This window comes from Nannospalax galili, unplaced genomic scaffold, assembly GCF_000622305.1.
Source record: "Nannospalax galili isolate Female #2095 unplaced genomic scaffold, S.galili_v1.0 scaffold641, whole genome shotgun sequence".
Classification (NCBI taxonomy): domain Eukaryota; kingdom Metazoa; phylum Chordata; class Mammalia; order Rodentia; family Spalacidae; genus Nannospalax; species Nannospalax galili.
The window spans coordinates 1,162,610-1,188,807 of NW_008345311.1; the positions used below are offsets into that span (position 1 = coordinate 1,162,610).

Genomic DNA, 26,198 nt, shown 5'->3' on the forward strand with positions numbered 1-26,198 from the left:
ATCTTCCTGCCTCATCCTCTTCAGGAAGTTGCCTACTGGCATATGCCACCATGGCTAACTTTTTTTATTTATTCTTATTTTATGTGTATGCATGTTTTGCCTGCATGTAGGTAAGTGCACCCTTCTCATGCAATGCCCACAGAGGTCAGAAGAGGCTGTCAAGATCCCCTGGGACTGGAGTTACAGACAATTGTTAGCTGCCATGTGGGTGCTGGGAATCGAACCTGGGTCTTCTGCAAGAATAACCAGTGTTCTTAACTGCTGAGCCAACTCTCCAGCCCCCATGGCTAACTTTTTTTTTAATTAGAATAAAAATACTTAAAATTTCTGATTGTACATATGAAAGTTGTAATCTTTTCTGTTGTGCATAATATTCAAAATCTGATTTTCCTCTTCTCATTTTCCATTTTATCCACAAATGACCACCATTACTCATAGACATATATTTCTAGTAAAATTTTCATATTTGTTTTGAATAAATGACCCCATCTACTGATTTAGAAATATCTTTTAGAAATAGTGCCTACTTGCCCTTTTTCATGTAATGCTTTCTTAACTGTCATGAATTTTCACTGACTTAGATTGCACCACCACACTTTTGCAACCCTGTCTTTTAAATTCTTATATTACACCAAATATAAGTATCTACATTTAGTTTTGTTGCTCTTAGTGGTGTGACTTTAATTAACTCTCATTTTTCTATGAAATTTCTGCATTCTTACCTTCTCCCTTTGACTCTATACTTTTTGCTTTGGGATTTATACACACACACACACACACACACACACACACACACAAATACATACACACAGAGTGAAATGGGGAGACTTCACTATATCTCTCAGGCGAACCTTGAACTTGTGGCAGATCACCATTTTCAGCCTCCCAAGTATTGGGATTACACGTATGTTCCACCACACCTAACTCCCTTCTTTTATTTCAATTTCCAACTAAGGCAGATTGTCTTTCCAATTCTTTGTATGATTATTAACATTTTTATTTTGGTCTTTCTTCTACTCCTCCACCCCCAACTCCAACCCAGGGAAGCTACTTGCTATGTTTCCAAGCTTTCCACTGTTATTTTCTCACATTCATTAGTTCCTGGAGCTCTCACTTTCACATTTTACTAGAAGCACTTTTTTTCTTTGTTTGACTCTTAAGTTATGTTTTCATTCCTGCCACAACCAGATGTCTGAATTTGTTTTTCTAGACGATATCCATTCTTTATTCCCCTTTCTTTCTTATAATTAAGTGACTTTTCAACCATCAGTAGGACAGGAATTCTTATCATCTTGTTACCAAACTCCATTTACACTCCGTCAAACAAATAATACAGTGATTAAGTGCTCTTGTCTTAAGCTTTGGGTTGCTTTCATGTTTTTCCCCTCCACACAGTTCATTGCTGAAAAATACTGTATTCCTATCTCTCCAGCTCAAATGCTTTTCATAGAGAGTTGGCTTTGGTCCTATCACGAGCGTATATTCTTCTTGAGGTGTAGCCCACATTCAGGCCTTCAGTCTCTTACAGCACATCTGTGAACCAGGCACAATTCAGAAACAAATAAAAAACTCAGATCCTAATTAGAATGCTCTCTGTTTTCATTTTCTTTCCACAGCATGCTGCCACCCTATTTTTAAGACTTCCAATTGTGAGAAAATGATTACTTCCAAGCCTCTGGCTGCTCTTTTTTTTTTTCTTTTATTAGAAGCAGGTAAATTATCAACAGACTCAAGCACCGCCTATGTCAGATTCCTCAAGAAGATGATATATTATCTTAATAAATACCAAAGAATTGTGATGTCATGTAGTTGTCAAAGAAAATAAATGTTAATTTCATCAAAATGTGAGGGGATAAAAGCAAAGAGGAGGAACACAATATTTTACTGATCTTTCTGTATGTATTAGGAGGCTGATGCAGTTCATATTTACTTTCTCATACACTTAAACTGTGAGCAAGCGAAGTTTAGTTCTCATAAGGACATCTATTGCCTAAATAAAAGAAAACTCACAGTCAATTCCCACTGGCTCCATCAACTGTTTAACAACCCATTTACTTAGCTAAGCATACAAGCTTTCAGGTAATTGTTCGACTAACGAAAATGAATGTTGGACTATATCATGGAGAGAACCAAAATTTCTCAAAACACTACCCAAGATTTTCATTCGAAAGTGCGCTTTCCTTTGAGTTGCGTAGGGTGGTATAGGCCTGTAAGCCCAGCACTTGGAGAGCCAAGGAAAAAGATCTTCGTTTCAAAGGCAGACTGGTCTACAATGCCCCTTCCCCATCTCTCTTTCCTTCTTTCTTTCCTGTTTCTCTCTTTCTCTCACATACAGTAAAGAATAAAACTAAAGAAGAAAAACAAAGAGAAAGAAAAATTCTCCTTGTAGTTATCATATATTGCAGCCATTTCTCAATTGGTACGTTGAGGGTAATTATTTCTCTCTAAAACACTAAAAACTAACGACTTGTAATTAGCAGGAAATGATCCGAAAAGTGGCCAGCCCAAGAAAAAGGGATTAGCAACTGTCAGCTGGTGAAAGAAGTTCAGTGTTCTAATTAACTTACACTTTTAAACTATCTTCTCAAAATATCTTCTCACTAAGAGCTTTATCCTGTTAAAATTGATTAATTTCGGTTTTGTATACAGGACAACAACCCAAAGCTCAAAGCCCTCCTTCTATCTAGTTCCTGCCCCCTTACTGTTCAGGTTAAGTCATCCAATTTATTTACAGTTCATACTAAATTGAGATATTCATAAATAATATATAAACACTGACAAAGCAATATAGCAAGAAGTTCACATGAAATTATCAACATACATGTTACATAAGCTAAAAAAGATAAGAAAGCAATCGCTATGGCTACATTCATTTCCCCTAAGACAATGCTTAGTAAGGTAGTGTCTAAAGAGTTTGTGAAAGTGAGAGGTAGACATTTTAAGTGTTCTGTATATGCAAAAGCTCATTATGCACTTTTATAGGATGAATTAAAAAGGAAGCAATAATAATTTGATATGTGTAATATACTGTTGTCTTCTATACAAGATGCTTATTCAAGACTGGCAGGGTGGCACATTCCTTTAATCTCACCACTCTAGGAGGCAGTAGCAGGAGCATCTCTGTGAGTTTAAGGTCAGTCTGGTATAAGTAGTGAGTTTCAGAGCAGCCAGGGTCACACAGTGAGACTTTGTCTCAAAATAAATTAGATAAGTAAGTGAATGAATAGATAAATAAGAGATGCTTGTTCAATTGCACAGAATATCAGATTCAAAATGAAATTCAATAAAATTGAAAAAAATACTTATCAGAAGTTCAACTATTAAATATATTGCTGGCTTTCACTTTGTTATAGAAAAATGAAAACATTTTGCAACACATGCCTTCTCTATAGTGTGAGATTTGAATTTCATAAGATAAAATGTGGGTAGAGTTCTATCTGTGGTTTTACAAATGATACAATGTGATTGCCAAAGTCTTTAGTGTTTTCCTTCTAATGGTCCATCTGTATGCTTCATTCTGACAAGTATTCTGTGTCACAACAAAGTTTCCTGTGATTATTTCTACTCAATATTTGCTCCTAATGATGCCCCTGTTTCACAGCTTCATTCAAAGTGAATGTAAAATATATTGAAGCAAAGATACTCAGAGTGACAGAATCCAGCTCTACTTGTCATGGTTTGGGATGCATTGTGGTCAGTCAATTAAAGAAAATATCACTTCTGTTGTTAGAAATGGAAATGTTTACCATTAAAAGCACAATGCAAATTAAAAAGGCCTTTTATATATTAATGTTTAAATATTTATTGAGCAAATGAATGAGAATTTTATACTTTCATTGTGATTATAGTTATGCTTCATTTTTCAGTATTATAGTATACCACAGTGCCTTCAAATATAAATTGGAAAATTATAGAATTCAATAAAACTATTTTATTTCCTGACTTGAACTTAATCAGTAATACACTGCAAACTAAATAACAGGAAGATTGTAAAAATATTGGTTATATATTAATATTTTGTCTTCAACAAAAATTTCAGGTAGCATTGTAAAAGTTTAGATACAAAACTGAAGACTGTCAGTCCTTTCATCACTATGCATTCTTGCCTTCATATACACACTCTATCATTTCGACATTCTAATCTATGGAAAAGGCATGAGAAATGTTATACGTTGTTTAGAAGAAATGACATGGGAAAAGCATCCTGTATTTCACATATCTAAATTTCCAAATGGTACTCCTTTGCTCTACATTGAGGAGTTTAAATGTAATGGTTTTCCTCTTGTGAGGTTGATTACAGTCATCTGATGAATCTTGTATCCCAACCAAGTCAATCATGGTAACAGTCATCAGTCATTATGGCCTCCTCCCTGTATTTACTGAGCATGGAGGAGGGCAAGTGAACCCCTGCCTCTTAGATTTTTGATTGAAAATATTCCCAGAACCAACTACGATTTTTGATGCTATGACAATGTAACCTTCCAGAAAATGTTGAGAGGTGCCAAATGGATGAGTTTGTACTCTGGTCATGATGTTTTCCTTTAAAACTCAAATTCCTCAAAGAATTTGTGGATAGAATTTGACTACAATTGGAGATTAAACATCAATAAATGGCATTTGAAATGTTTATTTCACTTTATTTTATCATGTAAATAGAAATCAAACATTTGATCAAAATATTTATGTAATTTTAGTAACAAGTAGAATTATTCTTGTTAAATAATTAACAAGAATAAAAACAATGCACCAAATAAATTTATTCATCTATGCAAACAAAAGAAAAACAAGAAATATTAAAGGTCATTAAGGGTATTCATTGTTCCTGTAGAAAAATAATTTTAAAATTATGATACAGAGTTATATAACGGTCAAAAATATAGGAATGACTTTGAAAATGTGAAGTTGTACAAGGATTCTATTTGCTACATAGTTGACCTGTTTGTTAAGCTAAAGGCCTTGGTAATGAAATATTTCATGCCTCTGTGTTTGAGGGATGAATAGTGACAGATGTTCTTCAATCTCTATTGGGATATTAATAATGCAATCTCTTCACATACTTAATTTTTATATTGTATTTAAGTCTCTGTGTACTTTTTTGTCTCCTCTGAGCTTTTTTGTTATACTCTTCTGGGCATGAGAAGGGTCACATTGGCTGCTCCAAGTAGGTATTCTCTCCTTCTAAAATTCTGAGTAAATTTATTCAGAAACATCAGTGAGGATGCTATTTGACCAGAGTAATATCTTTCCAAGTAAAGAAGATAAAGTAGAGGGCACGGTGACACACACTTGTAATTTTAGCACTATCTAGGCTGAAGCAGGAAGGTCAGAAGTTCAAGGTCATTATGGACTATATACATGTAAAAAAAAATCCCTCTCTATAACTGTTATATAACCCACTTAGTTACCCTGAAACACAATAGGTAGAAATTTATTTTCTTTCTGTGTCACAAAAAGCTTCATTTATTATCAGGAAGGGAAAATACTCATCGTCCTGCAGATCTCAATTCGGCTACATTTATTTTTGAAATAAAGCTCACTCTTCTTTAGACAATACTATTTTTTTTCAGTTGGAAGAAGAAAAAAGTTCAAGGTGAAGAGGAAGAAGTGAAGGAAAGGACAAGTAGGATAATAAGAAGCCACTGCCATGTCATGGCCATTTAAAAAAAATATTACTCCTGCCTAGCATTGTGATTTTTAACATTTTTAAGGCTACTTAAATACTCTAGATATCCATAAAAGTTAGCATCTTAATTTTCTTTCACATGCTTGACCCCTCTGTAAGAGCTTCAACATGTCACAAATCTCTGGAAGTTCTAAGTTTAGGCACAGAATTTGGATTATTCTTTGATTTGACCTCACAATGAACACACACACACACACACACACACACACACACACATCACGGGGGGGAGAGATAGAGAGAGACAGAGACAGAGAGACAAACAGAGAGAGAGACAGAAGAGAGAAGTGTTTGAACTGTGTTTGCTTCCAAGACTTGAAGTAATTGAACTCACCCTACTAAATCATTCTACTTTGAATTTGGTCTTTATTTTGCTTTTCACTTAGTCAAAGATACTGCAACTTAATATTTCAGCACATTATCAAGGAGCTTAAATGGTTTTTGTTTGTCTTCATTTCTCTTCCATTCATGCAAGTTTTCAAAGTTATATTAAACTGAAAAGGGAGACGGGTCTAGTACAACTGGAAGAATGAAAGATAGATTTGAAATCTCTTGCTGAGTATTTAGAAAAAAAAAAGACAGATTCCCAGATTCCCAGCCATGTATTTAGAACTCTAGTTCTATCCCCCATTGGTTAATTTCTAGATGTTTATATCTCTGGCTTGATGTTTATGTTACTGGTCCTAGTATATTTAAAGACAAAAAAGTATGAATTTCTCCAAAAGTACCCTGAAAATTTTTCAGTTTTTAATTCAGTGATGCAGAAAGCTAGTAGATGTTTCTTAGAACTTCTGTTTATTTTCATTTCTGCATTGAATTTTCTGGCATTACTACAGATGGAGTCCAGGGATTTTTGCACATGCAAGGAAGCATTCTACAAGAAAGCTAAAAATTAGTGTAAATATGTTCTGAAATTATTTCAGTTGCTTAACCATACCAATAATAAAAGAAAACTCATTGCAGGATTGTTTAAAAGTTTTCTTTGCACAAAATTTAAATATGGAGAAAATAAGCTTGCTCAGATTTAAATTTTAAGAATTTCCCTTCCTTGTGACAGTTATACAATATACAATATATAATCACAATACATATCACAGCCCTTAGTTTTTGTGATTTCTGGTTTATCAATTCTTTACATCTTAAATACTCTCAATCTCATTTCCTACCACCAGTACCTTGACCGTGAGTATCAATAACCAAAGCCGACATGGGGCAGAGGTAGACTCACAGTTGGGTTTGTATATACCCTGGCCCTGCTAGCTTACCTGAAAACAAGAATTTCTGGGTTTGGGTAATTAATAAAGATAAAAGAACTAAGAATTAAGTTAAACATTGTTTGAACTTGTATGAATCAAACATTGTTTGAACTTGGATTATTTGTATGTACTATATTAAGAATGGTAAAAATTTTATTCATGGATAAATGTATTATTTCTTTTATCATACCACATTTTTAAAGAACATAAAATTGTTAGAATAAGACACTGTCTTGCTCATATTGCTTTTAAGCAAAATCCATTTCAAACTTCTCCACTTAATGGAGAGGAGTGTCCATGAGTATCAAGACTGATGTATAATCCATTTTGATGATTTTGGGCCACTTTCTCCACATCTGAAATGAAAAGTCCTGCCATGGGAAGTGGGCCTGCAGTCTTGAACCATCTGGATTCACAGAAGACATCTCACTTTCTTTGGGTTGGCAGAGTTCCATACTGTTGAATTGATCTAACTCCAATCCAGGGAGAACCGTATCTGCTGTTGGGTGATGAGCACTTGGAACAAGAATAATATTCCTGAGATCAGAGTGGTAAGGAAAATGGGGGACTGGCTTCACTTGTGAGGAATTACAAAGACCTGTTTAAGGTAATTATGCTTTCCACTGAGTTGAGTGCAACCGCAGTTACCTGCAGTCTAATAGTAGTTTTCACTCTGAACATAGACAAAGCCAGCTTCTCCTTCTCCTACTATTGTAGGTACCATCTCTATCACAAGAAATGAAATATGATCATGATCCAATTAGGGTACATAGAGTACTTGGAAGGAACACAAACCTTCAATTTAACACAACAAGTATTTGCTGTTTTCAGGTTACTTGTCCTTGACAGGGAAACATATGATCCCAAACTGAATGTAATACTATGTCACTGGAAACATATGTGACTATAGTAATTGCCATAAATGTTAGAGAAGGAAACCAACTTGACAGACCATTTCTATAGCCTTTCTGTTAGTGTTGCACAAAAACATTCTCACCATTAAAAAAAAAAATGAACGAATCAATTCATTTCAACCCCTCATTGTAGAACTAAAGAAGGTAATGCCAGAGAGAATGAGTTCCTCAATGACATAAAGTTAGACAGTGCCAGAGATGGATAAGAATTCCGAATTTCTGAGTCCATGACTGTTCTTTCTACCATGCATTTCTTTGTACTCGGTCTTTTTCAGTGAGGTGTTCATCTGTGGACCGTGCTCATCCAATCACTATAAGTCCATGGGACTTCATGCCTGCAATGTCCTTAGTAGAACAATTCCATTAAACTAGACTCATCCAAGTACTCTGTGTTTATTTATCTCTTCTCTGAATTCACACAGTGCTTTATTGGCTATTTCAAAATTTAAGCATTCAATTTTTTAAAAGAGATTAATTTGCAATTATTGCATATATAGAAACTTCTTGCCCTTAATTTTTTCATAGTGCTTCAGGGAAGGAATATTTGTTTATAATTCCTTATATGTATGTATGTGTGTGTATATATATATATAATATTTACATTTATATATGTGTGTGAGAATAGGCATGTAATATTTCAACCAAATTAGGATAATTCTGAGAGTAAAAGAAAGTATTATACATAATAATATAATAAGAATAAACTGGATATCCTGAAAAAAACTACAAAGTACAGTCACTTTAATAGTAGTGGATTTTCTCAGCATTGGTTAAATTAGAATCATTCCATTTCATCGTGCAATTGGTTACCTACAGGATTTTTTTTTTACAATATATCCATTATACTGAGGATATCATTTCTGAAGTAATAAACATTGTAAAACCTTGATACTTTGTGGAATTTAATAAATTTTTGTAAGTTAGTATAATTTTCTTAGCGGTCACAAATACTTGCTTCACTTTCAAAACTGTAAGGATTTGAAAAAACGTTTATCTTTTTTTAAGCACTTCAGTATTAAAAACAGAGTTGACATTGAAAATATGGCATTGTCTCTAATTACTCCTTAGTGGACAATATAAAGTCCAATGAGTTTCTATGTGGGGTAAGTGAAAGAGGAGGATGTTATTAGGATCTGTGGATTAAAAGGCCTAAAATCAAAGTTATAAATAGATTTATATTTAAATATACTTAACAAAAAGTATAAAGACACACTATGATTTTTCATTTCTTATAGATAAATTAGGAAAGGAAGCAAATAAAGTCTGTGATGAATTCATGTTTACATAACGACCAAACTTTAATAGCATTTGTCTACCACTGTACTATATCAAAATCTATGTATCCATTAAACCACCTCCAAGTTAGAGAAAATAACTTTGGCCATCTTAACTTGATGAAATACATCTGTACATTGATTTATGTTGAGAAATAATGTGGCATTTGTGTTCGGTGGCATGTGCCTGCAGTCCTAGCAGCTGGGGAGACTGAGCAGAAGCATAGCTTAAACACAGGCATTCAGGCTGCATGGGTAGCTAGCCTTTTCTCAAAAAAAGGTCAATTTTCATTTTAAAAGAATTTTAATGATATCACAATAACATATTTGAATCTTCCAGTGTGCAAAAAGGTTTAAATATCCCAGACAAAAGACTCCATAGATTCAATTTATTAATGTGCTTAAATGAGAGGTTTAATGATAAAAAATACCCTGCAGCAGAATGAATTTTAAGTACTTGAACAATGGCAGCTACGCCATCTGCTCCAGTTAGAAATTTGCTATCTTGACAATAATAAAATAACAAACAGGCAATATATAACAAGCTAGCAGGAGGGTAAATGTTCCAAGGGAAAAGCATTGCTGAGATAAATTACATCTTCTTTTGAATACCACATTCTATACTAAATAATACTTTATTCAGCTATAGGCAGATGTTTGTAGCAAAGAAATTCATAGTCTTTGCCACAAAATTGTTTTAGTATTAAGATATTATCTAAATTTTCATTCTCTTTCATCCTCAAAGCTCCCAAAGAAAGTAGAGTAGCAATAAAGAAAAAAAGAAGTAAAAATAACTACAAGGGAAACAAAATAGCATGTTACCCTTGGGGAAAATGTTGAGAAAAAAGACAATATGTTGACAGATTCTCACCTACCCATCTTTGCCACAAAATTGTTTTAGTATTAAGATATTATCTAAATTTTCATTCTCTTTCATCCTCAAAGCTCCCAAAGAAAGTAGAGTAGCAATAAAGAAAAAAAGAAGTAAAAATAACTACAAGGGAAACAAAATAGCATGTTACCCTTGGGGAAAATGTTGAGAAAAAAGACAATATGTTGACAGATTCTCACCTACCCACGTGGACCTCTAACATAAGTCCTGTGACTATATTATTTTAAGAAATATAAAGATATATTTAAAAGACTAATTTCTCACATCTTGTTATGAGTGAAATATTTGTATGTATGATTGAAGACATTCAAATACTACTTTTCCTGTATTAAACTAATAAAAGGCAAAGAATAAGAATGTACAATTATAATACATTCATTGACAAAGGTAATAGGTTAGGTGAACTCTCTACCTTCCCATTGGTCTAAGGAAGAAAGTATTTGCTTTCATTTCCAAAGGAGCCAAGACTCTGGAATCTCAAGAAGAAATGAGGTTTCTATAATTACATCTTGTATTCTGTTCTTAGTACCCACAAATTTGGTATGCAATTTACTTTTACATTTGGTCCTCTAGTGTTAATAAAGTTGATAGTTAAAAAACCAATGAATTTTGAAAATATATGTCAAATGCGATATAGAAGAGCAATTCTAAATTATATTAGTTATTTGTCAGGGAATATATGTCTTATTTTTCTAAGCATATACAGCAATCAAAGAGGATTAAATTTTTCATTATGCATATTTTTTACTGATATATTTCATCTTGATTTTTCTAAAATGTTAAGATTGCACTGAGTTGCAAGTTGTGTCCAGCCTTAAATAATGCTGACCTAATGATCAGAACATGAATTGAATTGAAAGATAGACATTTGGTCCTTGTGACCTTTATGGTATAAGACACCATTTTAAAGCCATTTCTTAGAAAGGCAACTTTATCACCTGTCCTAGTTTGTTCTTCATTGCTGTGACAAAATACTCTGACCAATACCAACTTGGGGAGGAAAGGTTTTAATTTAGCTTACATATCCTGGGTCACAGTTCATCTGGGAGCCCAAGGTAGGAACTCAGGGCAGGAACACGGGGGCAGGAGCTGGAGTACTGGAGTACAGAGGATTGCTGCTTACTGGCTTGCTCCCCTCGCCCCTGCTCAGCCTGCTTTCAATTGCAACACAGACCCACCTGCCCAGGGGTGGCACCACCCACAGTGGTCTGGGTCCTCCCACATCACTCATCAAGAAGATGCCCCTCAGACTTGGCCACAGGACAGTCCAATAGAGGAAATTCCCCAATTGAGGCTCCCTCAACCCAGGTGTGTCAAGTTGACACTATAGCTATCCAGCATAATTGACCCCTTGTTAAGTTGACACACAAACATCACTATTAAATCATCAACTTTCCGATTTTCGTCCCCAAGATACGATGTTAATACCACAACATAAGACAGTACAACCTTTAAAACCCCACCATCCTTAAAAAAATCCAAAAACTTAAAAGTCCATAGTCTCTTAATAGACTCTTAACTGTGGGTGGGCTTCTATAAAATCCAAAATAAGTACTGTCTTATTTCAAAGGGAAGAATCGGGCACACCTAAGCAAAACCAAAGTCCAGCAAAGTAGCTTGAGGCTGAACATCTGGGATTCACTCAAAATCTTCTGGGCTCCAAAGGGTACTGGCAGCTGTACTGCTCTGACTCTGCAGTCCACAGCACACTCAGTTCACCTCGCAGAACCAGGCCAGCTCCATTCAACACCTACTGCTGTCCTTGGTGGTCGTCCCATGGTCCTGGCATCTCCAAAAGGCTGGGTTCTCCACTGAAACTGAGGCTACACCTTCACCAATGGCCTCTTTTGCCTCTGGGATACAAAGCCTCAGATTGTCTCCATGACCCCCTTCAATCCTGGGGTCTTCGCTGCAACTGAAGCTGCACTTTCATCTATGGCCTTACCTGGCATCTCAGAGTGCCAAGCCTCAGCTACTCTCTGTGACCTCTTCACGCTTTCAGCACCAGGACCATGCAGATGACTCTTACACATTACCAAGTCCTGTTTCCAGCTTGAAATAGAGGTGCAAGTCCCCTCTGTGTGCTGACCCTGAGGAAATACCTCACAGAAGATTTCACCACAGTGATGCTAGTATCTTGTTACTTACAGCTGATTCTTCAGCCCCAGCCAACCAGAACCCACAGATTCTCAATTCAAAATTTCACAAGAACAGCCCTGATAGTCTCCACTTCCCTTTGAAGCTTCACAAGCCAGGCCGCCATCATCTACAACTATTTCAGCATGACTGTTCCAAGCTCCACAGCAACAAACTCTGAGCACACAATAGCTTTTTCAGCCCAAATTTCCAAACACTTCCACAGTCCTCCCAAAAAAAACAAGGTCAGGTCTGTCACAGCAATAGCCCACTCCTGGTACCAATTTCTGTCCTAGTTTGTTCTTCATTGCTGTGACAAAATACTCTGACCACTACCAACTTGGGGAGGAAATGGTTTATTTAGCTTACATATCCTGGATCAAAGTTCATCTGGGAGCCCAAGGTAGGAACTCAGGGCAGGAACCTGGGGGGCAGGAGCTGGAGTACAGGACATGGAGGATCGCTGCTTACTGGCTTCCTCCCCTGGCCCCTGCTCAGGCTGCTTTCTTATGCAACACAGGCCCACCTGCCCAGGGGTGGCACCACCCAGTGGGCTGGGCCCTCCCACAACACTCATCAAAAAGATGCCCCTCAGACTTGGCCACAGGCCAGTCCTATAGGGGATATTCCCCAAATGAGGCTCCTCAGCCCAGGTGTATCAAGTTGACACTAAAGCTATCCAGCACACCATCCATGCTAGCAAAAGTGAGATTTGAGGTGTCCCTTTAACCTCCGTATTTTGCTTACAAAACCTATTATGGATTCATATTTCAGAAAGTAATCTTTACTAGAGTCTAATTGACGTCTCTATTTACCACCTGCAACAGGACCTCATTTTGTTTTATATGATGCCAAAACTATGATATTCAATTTTATAGAGCTTTCCTCCAGTTCTAGTTATAGAAATGAATGACAGAATCCACAGAAAACTTAAAAGAACACATCAATATTTGTTGGATTTCTAATTTACAAAAGAAAAGGGTCTAGGTGTTGAAGCAATTAGTAAAACATACAAGATGGTAATTCCCTGCTCTCAAAGAACTTCCCTATTACTTATGTTAATATAAAATGAGAGATTGATATTTGCTTAATTATATGGTAGTTGGAGAAATAGGTGAAGACTCAAGTATTTGAATATATCTTAAAATAAGAAAAGGCCCAAGAATGGACTTTGAATGTAACTTGAACTTTCAGTAAGAGTGGGAAAGTGATTTCACTACCTGTAAGCATACTGCTCATTTACAGAGGGTGAAGTACGTGGGGAAGGGAAGACTAGTTTGTCAGGGATCTAGTAGGACTGTGAAACAAAAAAATCATAAAGGAGTCATCATCTCTAAGATAATTGCAGTCTTATTTTCGTCATGTCAAAAAATAAAATAAAGAAGAATGAAAGAAAACCATGCACTATCTGTTCTCACTAATGTTCAATGGACAATGTATCAAGGCATTTAAATGAATATATATTTTCATGAAATCTCCATGAGTGTCTTCAGTCATGATCGTCTTAGATCTGATTGCAGTAAGGCCAACCTTATTTTGCCAACTACAACACTGTGTATAAAATGAGGTAATTGTCAATTACTAAACGCTGCCCAACTACTTAGGATTACAGTGGTGTCCTAGCAACGATAACACTGAATACTTGCTGTTAACCTGGTATGGATGTGGTCATCTTTATCCAGAATTAGTAGTCACTGAGTGGCTTGACTCTCACTCCCCCACATTTTTTTATGCAGAGTCACAGGACCCAAAGGCTATGTACCCTCCTGCATGCAGGAGTAGCCCACAGCGTGACTCTCCCAGCTTTTGGAGGGATTTGCTTTTGCACTGCTCGATGCCCAGTTGGTCAAGGAGAAGCCCAATGGGTCACTTGCCAGTGCTGTAGATAGCAGAGCTGGTGGCAGTTATATGTGCTCTCTGCAGAGGAAGAAGCTCAGACGAGGGGGTGAATAAGAGACCCGAAGCATCTCAGAAATCAGTGCTGGATTCACCTGCCACGGTGACCTTACACATGGGTAAACCTAGTCATGGAACCTCAGAGAACTTACTCAAGCCTTCTTTGACTTTGTTTCTTCATATAATGAATAGGACCAATAATCCTTCCTTGACTATATGTGAGAACTATAGGAAATATCTGCAGCATCCAATGTGGTACATGACATTTGCTGTCATTCACCAAATAATAGCTTTTGTTATAGCTAAATACATCTCTAGTTACTAGTGGTATTTCTCATGTTCAAATTATCACTTGTGAAGAATTTATTTTTTCAGACGTGAAAAGAGGGCATCAGATCCTCCTCAGTTGAAGTTACAGTCAGTTGTGAGTCACCTAACTGTGGTCCACTGGAAGAGCAGCAAGTGCTCTTAAGCACTGTCCGGTCCCAGGGAATTATTTTTAGTTAATAGTTCTACATGTTTCCACTCTTCTTATAATTTTATTTTACAAAAACAAAATAGCTTTATACTTGTGGCTTAAACATGAGATGACTACTGGGAACCGTGCAATATTTCTTGAGAAAAAAATATATAGATGATTATCCTTGAATTATATGAAAGTTAGTGACACACCTTTCCTATACTCTGGAAGGGCCTCAATTTCTATCAAATGTACAAATCAAAACAGTATCCATCTGATACACCTTCAATTTTCTATCCCTTGGTTATCAGTGAAAATCTGCCACTGGGAGCAACCTTTGGCAAATGATCATTATTTCTGCCTCCATGTTGTTTCTTCATTAGATCACCAAATATTTACCAGTAAAAGTATATAAAATAAGCACTATGCTAGAATAATTGTTTTCCCAACAAAGCACTGCTGCCTAATACCTGTACTTCCATCACAGCCTGGTATGCTTTCTTACCAAATGATTCCTACTTGGATGCTCAGCCGCCTTTGAACTCTAAGAGTCTGGTCTCAGTGCACAGAGCGAGATTAATTATAACCCTTAGTGTGTGAATCACTATTATCATCGCACCACCCATGGCTCTCTTGATATAATTAATTCGTTATTTAAAATTATGTGCTGTGAATATCCAATTTGAGAAGATAATGCTAACATTTTTCCAAGTAGTTGTACGAATTTGTACTTCTGTCAGCAATATGTGAGAGATCCACTTGGTTCCTATTCCTGCAGATGCTTGATTCTTTTAAACTTTAAAATTTTTATCACCATAGTCAGTATAAAATGGCTTCTTTTTTCTTGCCTTCTTTCCTCTGTGAAACTGTCCTTTACCCTTAAATTGAAGTTTGGATTTTTTTACTCACTTCTTGAAACAAATTAGAATAAAACACGTAAACTTTCTTAGCAAACTCAGAGCTGTAGGGCCCTGTTTGGCTAAAGGATTAAAAAAAAGAGCAAAAAGAACAAAGAAAACAATTTAACTGTGAGCATTACCCAATTTAAGAGTATGGAGAAAAAGGTTATTCTTCAGGAATTAAATCGCACAAGCTTATCTGTGACTTATAAAAGCATATTTTCTTGCCTAAAATGATAGAACAGTAGAAAATTTAAGGGAACATAGAGAGCAATATTTGTTTTTCTGTGAAGGAAATCTATTTCCAGTATTTCCAGACTACTGGTAACTGGTTAGAGCATAGGTATTCCTTTTTTCTTTCTTTCTTTCTTTCTTTCTTTCTTTCTTTCTTTCTTTCTTTTTTTTTGAGACAGGGTTTCCTCAATCTCAAAGAGATCCTCCTGTCTTGGCTTCTAGAATCCTGGGATTAAAGGCATGCCACCACTACACCCAATGAGTATAGGTATTCTTGAATGTGCATATAATTTGAGGGACATGAATACAAATAGATGGAAAATAATATATGATTAATTGCTTATAATTGTTGGTTTTCATTCTTTACATTTACTTTAGAAGTTGTGGTATCATCTAATTTATCTTTTAAAAACAAATGCTTATTATTTCAGTTTTGAAAAGCCATTGTAGGACTGAGGATATAGCTCAGTGGAGAGTTGGTAGCATGCTTGCCTTGAGTGAACAAAGCCCTGGGTTTGAACTCCAGCAATGGAGAAATTGGATTTGGTGACACAAGGTTTTAATCACAGCATTACCAAGGAATCTGGAGGATTAGTAGTTCAAGGTCATCCTCAGCTTTATAGGAAATTCAAGCATGGCCTCAGATGCTCAAAATCCTGTCTCTAAAACAAACAAAATGAAACAAAAAAAACCCACTGTAGTTTCAAAAATGGTTGTTTTATATGTTAATATCACTACAGAAGCTTTAGTCCTATAAGATAATATAGCTTTTAATATGTATGTGCATTGAAATCAACCTTTTAGTAGAGACAATTCAACTATAAGTGGTCATTCAGATGATTTGCTACTATTCCACTATTCCCCTTACATCTACCTAGGTTTCAATAACATTATGTACTTACTTAACACTAATTGTAACAATATGATTCAATGTCTTATGTTTATTTGGAAAATGGAAACGTTTCTATTTCTGTTGAATTTTTTGTGCACTTCATACATCTTAATCAGATTTAGATCCCCTTTTCTATCTGCCACACTCATAGCCCCCTGCTGGATTTCATGCATTCTATCATATACAGTAAGGCCTGTTGAGTCAAGTTTGTATCCCCAGATATCCCTTGGTGGATGTGAATTCCTCCACTGGAACCTGGTCAGTCCTTTAAAGAAGACCAACCATCCATCACCCATCAGTGTCAGTTGCCAATAGTTCCTCTATTAAAGTTGGGGTTTCTTCCCCAGGAAAATGGAAACTTAGGAGAACATGTCTAAACAAGCATCACTGAGCCCATCCAGATGAAAAACTCTCCTGTCCTTCTTAGACATAAACTTGAGGCATTTTTAATACTCCTCTTAAAAAAGGAGAACAAAAATCACATTATTTCAATATTCACATCAGATTGCAGATCAACCAAGTGTTACAGACATGTTTCATCTAAGAAGTACCAGTCTTATAAAATCTTGATCTTACTGACCATGACTATTTGATTCATACCAGTGAGTTAACATTGTTTTCAGGACTGGAGAACTAGTCCAACATTAAAAGTACTGGCAACTCTTGTAGAGGACCCCAGGTTTCAGTTCCCAGCACCCACATGGTGGCTAACAACTCTCTGTAACTCTAGTTCCAGGGGATCTGACACCTTCCTCTGATCTCTGTGGGCATTGAATGACACAGGTGCACTTACATACATGTAGACACTACACTCATACACATAAAATGAAAAATAATAAATAAGATATTTAAAACACTGTTTTCAGAGTATAACAGGCATTCAACTATAGCCTTCTTTGTGAAATACTATGATGCAATCTCCTGGGCACTACAATGTCTAAGAAATCGATTTATAAACTTTGCTTTCAGATTAGCAATATAATCTTTGGATAAGGTATTTTACCGTGATCAAGCCAGACTTTTCCCCAAGATAGCTATAATGTCTGTTTTTTGCTTGTTTTTACTCCTATCTCTTAAAAATGGAAGCCAGGAGAGGTGGTGCACCTCTTTAATCTCAGCAGTGACAGGTGGATCTCTGTGAGTCTGAGGTCAGCCTGGTTTACATAGTGAATCACATTCTAGCAAGGGCTACATAGCAAGACCCTGTCTCAAATATATAAATATTTACATACTGCCTGCCAGGTATAAGGCACTTATGCAAAATGCTACAATGGAGAATAGAAAGAAAAGTAGTTCATCTAATTGGGTGCAAGACATAATGGTGGAAAATAGGGACATAAGAAATGTCAGCTGATAGGAGCATTTTCTGAAAGATCTTTAGCTGGCTCTTTAGTTATTTATAAATACACAAACCTTACTGATTAGAACACACTGTTCTGCCTTGTGTTTTATGCTAACTAATCTTATCTCACCGATAAATCGTGAAAATTTGGGTAGCCAGTTATGGTGATGAATATTTATGTGCAACCCAATTAATTACTGAATGTTCTAATATGTAACAGTTCTCTAAGACCCATTTCAGTTTTATTCAAGGCTATCCTTGTATAGTTATCACCTATTATCTTGATACTCTATTCTACTCATATGTTCTAATGCCCATAGACACAGAAAGAAAGAAAAGTCTGCAGTTAAATGAATAGCATTAACTACTAGTTCTGGAATCTTTTATCAGTCAGATGTTTACAACAAATTGTGTGAAAAATTATGAATAATTTAGAGCAGTAAACAGCAAACTTTATTGTAGGGGTATTTTGATATGTTAATTGGAGTGATTTTTTTTTAAAAAAAAAACTAGGTTATAACATTTTTAGTTCTAATGCATTACCCATTAATATGAAGAATCAAATTAATGGCCTTAGATTTAAATAATTTTTGAAAAACATAAGCTGAGAACTTTATGTTCTCTTGGGCATAATATCATAAATTATAATGAAGACAGAAATGTTGGATCTGAGTTTTGCCAACTAATGCTATCCAAATCATCACTGACCTTGCCCTGAAAGCCCAAGAGAGCCTGATTATCCTTTCCCCTTCTTCTAATTTGATGAATATCTGTTCTCACAGCTATACCTCTGCCATAGAGAATCTTAATCAGCAAATTGTAGATAAGGAGTAAGAACTACATTTTAAATGACAAAATTCAGGGTTAGATAGTGATAACACCAAAGGAAAAAAATCTCTGATAAAAGGTCAGACTTTAAAATGTAAGGTACATGGAAACTACATACAAAATGTATTAATTACTTTACTTGTTTGCTTTCATGTCCCAATTGATAATCTAATACATAAATCATTCTCCTAAACCTGTGGATATTTAAAAAAGAACTCAGTTTACCCTTTTTTAGAATGTCATTCAGCAGGCTGGAAGTATAGCTCAGTAGTAGATCACTTCCTAATACGTACAGAAATCAAAAGGTTGTCTAGGTAGTAGAGAGGACATAAATAATTGCCAGGTTCTAAAATTGTTACTTGGATGAAAACTTTCACCACACTGAAACCAAATGTCTGGAACTACCCTAGCAAGGTATGTCTCTGTAGCCACCAGGTGGTAGGGATGTCTGTTATAGGTGTATTAACTACAGAGCCTTGTACCTCCCGAAGCATCAAAACTATGAGACACAGATGAGAAACAGCATCTTGTATTTCTAAATTCTTAGGAATGTCCCTTTGGAGGAGTTGCTGCGTATATTTTCAACTCCCCCTAATCAGTATCTTCCTCTTGTCGTCTTCTCTCATCTTACCTTTCTTACCTTATCTCTCTTACTTTAACATAACCAGTAGGACACAAATGCCATCAGCACTGCCTCATTGGTTTTCAGGCTTTTCATGAGTCTTCCGAATTAGAAACACTTCTCCTATCACAAATTTTGGAATGCTCCTTCTTCTGGAGTATACACATTATAAGTTCAACTATATCTTCAGTTTTGATCACAGAGCCACTTCTACCCTAGTGTCATAAAAGCTATATTTACCTTCTCTTCATTTGTTTATTCCTTACTGGCTTTATAACTCATTCCCTGGGCTCTATTTTTAAAAATATTTTATTTATTATTTTTAGTTTATGTGTATGAGTGTATTGCCTGCATGTATGTAAGTGCACCCAGGTCCTGCAATGCCCGTGGCGGTTGGAAGAGGGTGTCAGATTCCCCTGAAACTGGAGTTAAGGACAATTGCTAGCTGCTAGGATTCAAACCTGGGTCTTCTGCAAGAAGTGTTCTCAACCTCTGAGCCATCTCTCCAGCACCACCCCCCAAACTGTCTTTTCAGTGATAAATTTTCAAATAAACAGTTTCCTTTAGGTTTATTCTCTTTAAAGATGTGTTTGTTTCACGTTACAGATACATAGACATTTTTTTCCTTCTAAATCAAGATAATTGTTAGCCAATAACCTAAAAATTTAACTGAAAACTTGACTTTCTCTTTAAAGGCTTTAGGAGTACCAAAATCATCAAAATGAATATTACATAAAGAGGCGCACCAAGGATCAAACAATATGAGGAAGTTATACTGCACTTAAATGATAGCACATCAAGTTCCAAAACTAATTTTAAATATAATTGTTAAAAACACAGTATAATTAAGACAAAATAATTTGTGCTTTTATATTCAGGAGAACATGATGTGTTTTTTAAATGAATTTTCAGATAAGTATATATCCAATTTAAAGGACACGAAGATCTGCAGAAATGTAACAATACAAAAATAACAACTAATGGAAATGAGTCATCCAGTTGCTTTGCTCCAATATTTATTGAATACTTCCTTACTGTGCATAAACTTTGCTTCAACTATTAAAATGCAACATTTCAGGTGGGACATGAATATGTGCACTTGATAATAGTATTTGAGTAAGTATGCATATATTAAGAAATATCCATTTAAATCTTTAGAGAGGCAGCTATAGGAAGATGGTAAAAAGAAGTAATTTTTAAAAATATTTTATTTATTTTTATTTTACGTGTACGAGTGTATGTGAGTGCACCTGTGTATGTGAGTGCACCGCAGAAGTCAGAAGAAGAACTGGAGTTACAGATGGTTGTTAGATTTCCGTGTGGGTACTGGAAATCGAACCCGGGCCCTCTGTAAGAGCAGTCAGTGCTCTTATCTGCTAACCCATCTCTCCAGCCTCAAAAGAAAAAGTTTAATGATAGAAATATCTTGAAAAACTTTATATATGTGCTGAATGTTGCAGGTACCTGGACTAAGGTCGTTTTCTAGACAAGCAGTTTTCTGGATGTAAATATCAAGTTCATTACCCCCTAAGTACCTGGAAGTATCAATATCTACAGTCTCGTTTGACCTTATTTAAATATAAATAGTATTTTTCAAGAACAAATTTGGGTCTTTCAACATTTACTGAAGGTTTCTACATGCTAAAACTTCAAGAGGTTCCATTCATGTAATTTCTCTGCAAAACATTTTATACTGACTTCCATTTGACGACTGACGTAATTAGGTTTAAAGGGTATTTCAAGTTATTTTCTAAATATACATATTTAGTGTGTGTGTGTGTGTGTGTGTGCGTGATTGTGTGCACATCAGAGTGGAGGTGAACAGTCAGAGGACAACTTGTAGGAGTCAGTTTTTCTCCTTCTACCTTTTGGATCCTGGAGATCATACTCAGGTTATCAGGCTTGACAGCAAGCCTCTGATCACTCATCTCTCAGGCCCAGGTTTAAAGGTTTTGAGCAAATGGCACTTACGATAATTACAATAATAGGAAAATGACAGTAGTTACCATACATTTAGCAGCCAGGATGTGTTAGATATTTAATGTCACCATATTTAAACTAGGAGCTTTCATTAGACAAGTCCACAGGAGTCAGGAGACCTTGGATAAATCATTTAGTCATGGTCTCCTACACTGAACTCGGGAAATGAAAGCTAGTTTCATTTTAATGTCAAAATTGTAGGAAACAGCATGTATTATGTCCAATATCATGCTCAACACTGACAAGATACATTGTAGTTTGTATTACACCTGTATATAATATCTCTATTTAGCTGCTGGAAAAGATTCTCACCTGTTTCTGAATATTAAAAAAAAAAACGCAAATAAGCAAACCAAATAATCTCCATTATTTCCAATGTCTACACTACCTACTCTTTCTAACTTCCATTAATAAAACCATGGCATTTTCCCTTTCACAATTAAAACCAAGTAAACCAAGTGTGGGGTCTCATGCCTGTAATCCGAAGCATTTAAGAGAGTGAAGTATGATGACTGACCCCACGTTCAAGGCTAGCTTTGGTTACACAGGGAAGTGAGTTCTAAACCATTTAGGACTACAGAGCAAGACCCTGTGTCAAAACCACAAAACAGATAATCTAAACTTTCTATCAAAATTTGTACATAAGTGCTTTTATTTGAACACAACTGGAGTCCAATATTGTTTATATATCTGGAAGGGAAACTAGAATTTCCCTGTTTAGGAAATCCCTTTTATATTTCATCCCTGAATTAAAACTAACCTACAACTGTTGGTAAATATGATACCCATTTTAGGAGCTAAATTAGACTTTCTGACCTCTCTGTATATGTTAAATAGTGGTGAAAGTATGCCATTTAACACATTGTTGAAAAAGATTCTAAGAAGCATCTTTGTGATCAAAGGTCCTCAACATCTTAATGAACAGCATTCAAGCGAAGCGCACCTTGGAAACTACTGACTAAAGAGATTCAAAATAGGGAAAAGTTGCATGACATTGGAAATGTGAAGCAATTTGGAGAGTGTTCCAGAAAGATTTAGGGGTTGTCAAAAGAAAGTATAACCAAAGATTAAAGGGGTCAATATAATTTTTTAAGAGTCCAGACAGTAACCCAGCATAGAACTGGGAAAATGAACAGCAGACCCCAACCTTATCTAAAGGAATATTGACAACTAATTGCTGCTAGGTGAGGAACAGCTGATCTTCCTAAAATAAGGATCTCTAGATAGGTTGATTAGATTCAGTGGATAGACAAGCACTGGGGAACAGCTGGGGGTGTCGACAACACAGTGGACAGTAACAGGGATGACAGAGTATATGGGCTCCAGTGGGGGCGGGGCTAGGGGAAGGTGCAATTTGGGAAGTGAGTATATAGATGAATAAGATTGTTTGGGATGTTCTGTATGATATACACACAAAAAATCCACAAATACAAAAATTAGTTATATTTGAGGAGGAAGCATAAAAATGTACTTCATGTTAATTAGTAGAGTTGATAAACAACATTACCATTGAAATCTACCCGATGACTTTTTATCCATACTCAGGTGCCAAGGATCTGAGTGTAACTGACTGTGACTAGTAATAATCATAGATATTAGAGATGCATGTGCAAACATCTAAGTGTTAGTAGCATTAAAAATCAGTCTTTCTTTAGGAAACAGCATATTTTAAAATGAAATGGAGATCTTTTTTTGTTGTTGTTCTTTTTGAGACAGAGTCTCCCTGTAGCCCCAGCTGTCCTGGAACTCACTATGTAGACCAGGCTGGCCTTGATCTCACAGAGATCTGCCTGTCTCTGCCTCCTGAGTGCTGGGATTAAAGGCATGGTCCACCATGCCTGGCTGAAATGGAGATCTTTTTTAAAGGTTAAAAACTCATTCAATTTTATGTGGTACAGGGTTTATACTCAGTTCCGTATAACTATATTAATTCAACTGTGAACCTAAAAATTTACAGCCACTTTTGAAAGAGATGTGTCTTTGCTCTGGAAATTGCTATTGAATATGTTAAAGCTGTAAAGAAATGCTTCTTCTAATCATGTGGTTATTGAATAAATTTAAAAAAACAAAAAAAAGATTTAGGGGTTGTGATAATTTTATAATTGATTTTTCATTTTTCATACTTCCTAACATTGGTGCTTTTGTGTAATATCTGTAAACTAATTTTCCCAAATGATGCTGTTCCTCCATTTAACATTCTACAAGAGTTGAAAGGATGATTAGAATTCAATGACTTTGGAAAGCTTGGAATACTGCAGTTCAGAACCAAATTATCTTTTAAAAATTTTTATTGAAGTTTTGGGAATTTTATACATGATACTGTCATTGCATTATTTCTCTCTGTCATGGTCCCCCACCAACTCCACCCATGTCCCCTCAAGCCTTCTCAATTTCTTGTCCTCTTCTTTATTATTGTTACATATGCATACCTACATATATACATTTATAAATATATATACATATATATGTATACATAATGCTCTGAGTACATTTAGTGGTGCTCCTGTGCTCCTGTGTTTAGGGCTGCCCACTTGGGAATAGATAACCTTTCAGGGAACAAGTCCCTGCTCTCTTGCCTCTAGTGAATAGCCATTTGTTACTCACCTCTGCGTATAACCTAACATCCTGTGATAATTAGGTAAAATCTATGGAATGTATAGACAGTGGGTTCCAACAATCCCAAAGCTAAGAATGTTACAAGAGAGCATCTGAGGCCTATGGAAGAGATTTCTCCATGTTTCTATAACCTACCTACCCAATGCATCCACCAATGTATTTGAAATGGTTTCATTTATGACTTTCTTTGTTCTGTTATTATAAGAAGTTCATGAAATTGCTGTCTTATTCGAAGTTGGTATTAGGACATGTTCCAGGTCAAAGACATGTTCCCAGGTCAAAGGCACTCTTATTTTGCTCCAGAATAAATTATTTCTTCTTTCCTTTGAGGTGAGAGCTGTGTTGTGTCAACATATCTCACCATCTCATTCACTGCCACCTCCAAAGAATGATCAGAAACATTTTCTATAAATCCTGTATGTGCCTGTTACTTCCAGCATACATGTCTATTCCTTAGCTAATCGGCATAGCCAGGCAAGCCCTGAAGCATTTGTAGAGATCAATCTTTAAAAGCTTCACTCATTAGTTCTCAACTTTCCTTTTTAATCTGCTGTCCTTTGTAATGATGGAAAAGTGACTTCATAGGCCTGCTCTGCCTGGCTATAAGATGTTCATTCCACATTTCCTCAATGGACTTGCAAAGCTAGATCATTTCTATAAATGCTTCTTGCAAAGCTTTTATTTGAGAATTGTTTGCAGCCACTTCCACAATCCTGACCTTTCAGCTGTTGTTTCTCCTGGTTTCCCCAGTCACTTCTAGTCTCTTTATCTCTCCAAACAGAGCAGTCCTCTTTTGAAACTCCACACTTCAGAATTTAATAACATCCCCTACTGTTCACTCAGCATGCTCATCTGATACCACTACTCATTTAAGTTTAAAACTATTTCCGGGGGTCTGGAGAAATGGCTCAGTGGTTAAGAGCACTGACCCCTCTTGCAGAGGAACTGGGTTTGATTCCCAGCCCCCACGTGGAGGCTAACAACTGTCTGTAACTCCAGTTCCAGGCGAATTTGATGCTCTCCTCTGACCTCCATGGGCATTGCACAACACCGTAGCACTTACACACATGCAGATAATACACTCATACAGAAAAAGTAAAAATAAATTTTAAAAAACTACTGCAGTATTCATATGAGGAATTCCCTCCACATTGAGCATTCTCAACCAAGAAGCATTTGCTTTTCTCATGCATATGTGATTCTTTCCTTTCAGAACACACTAATGCTCTTGTTTACCACTCTTTCCCTTTTCCAAATTAAATATAGACTGCTTTGACACAGAAGCCAAAAACAGGATTCAGTTTTTACTCAGTTGGAAAAAATGATCAAAAGATCAATAATATATTATGACATGAAAAGTATATATTTATTCAAATTTTAGTACTCATGAAGTTCTATGAGGTCCCAGTCCTACCTGTTCATCTTTATGTTGTCTGTGATGGTTCACATGGTCCACAACATCCAAAAATACTATCTGACTTTATACAAGAAAAAAAATTGTTGACCCTTTCCTCTATGACCTTGCTACTCCAGGTGTACTCCCTGGAAACCTGGGAGATTTGTATATCTTTCACTCTACCCACCGAACAAAAACTTTCAGCATAACAGGATCTCCAGATGATTCTAGCTAACATCAAGTGCCAAAATAACTCATTTATTGCTCATCATGTTTGCTTCATTTCTTTTTCGAACATTCAATAGGTCAAAAAAATCGGAACATGAGTAGATTCATAAATGTATGAGATACATGTAATTTAAATTCAACTTAGGCCATTGTAAAATAGTAAAAGTCAATTCAGTGGAACAAAAACAAAATATAATGCCAAATTAAAGTACAACCAATACTGTTTAAACAGCTTACCAAATACAGCAACAAGCTATACCCCTTTCTAATAATTTTTGGTTTTGTTATTTTGCTTGGAGTTTGAGATAGAGTGGCTTGTCACTGCTGGCTTCAAATTCTATGCAGCTAAACCTGGCTTTGAACCACTGATACACCTGCCTCACCACCCAAGTGCCTAGTTCATATTTCTGAAAAAAAAAATTGGCTGGTGTTTTCTTTTAAATTATACTAAATATGTACTTAAGACTAATATTTTAAATTAATGAAATCAAATATGGATGTTATCGTGTGATAAGCTCTTTGATGGTGATATCCATTTACATGCCTATGTTTATTGACTTGTTTCATTTGCTGTAGTTACCAGAAACTGTATGACTACTTACCTTTCAAAAATAAAGCAACCTTCACTTGTTTTTCTGAGTTTGAAATATTTC

The 26,198-nt window shown here is 35.8% G+C and overlaps 1 protein-coding gene and 1 non-coding gene across 2 annotated transcripts in view; both read right to left on the bottom strand.

Moving 5' to 3' along the window:
* The window catches only part of Htr2c (5-hydroxytryptamine receptor 2C), a 293,810-nt gene that overhangs the window by 235,899 nt on the left and 31,713 nt on the right, over positions 1–26,198 (bottom strand). The window lies entirely within an intron of this gene.
* On the bottom strand, positions 13,907–14,034 carry LOC115071797. The gene has a single exon (XR_003850874.1). It is a non-coding gene; the product is annotated as a small nucleolar RNA SNORA35 (small nucleolar RNA).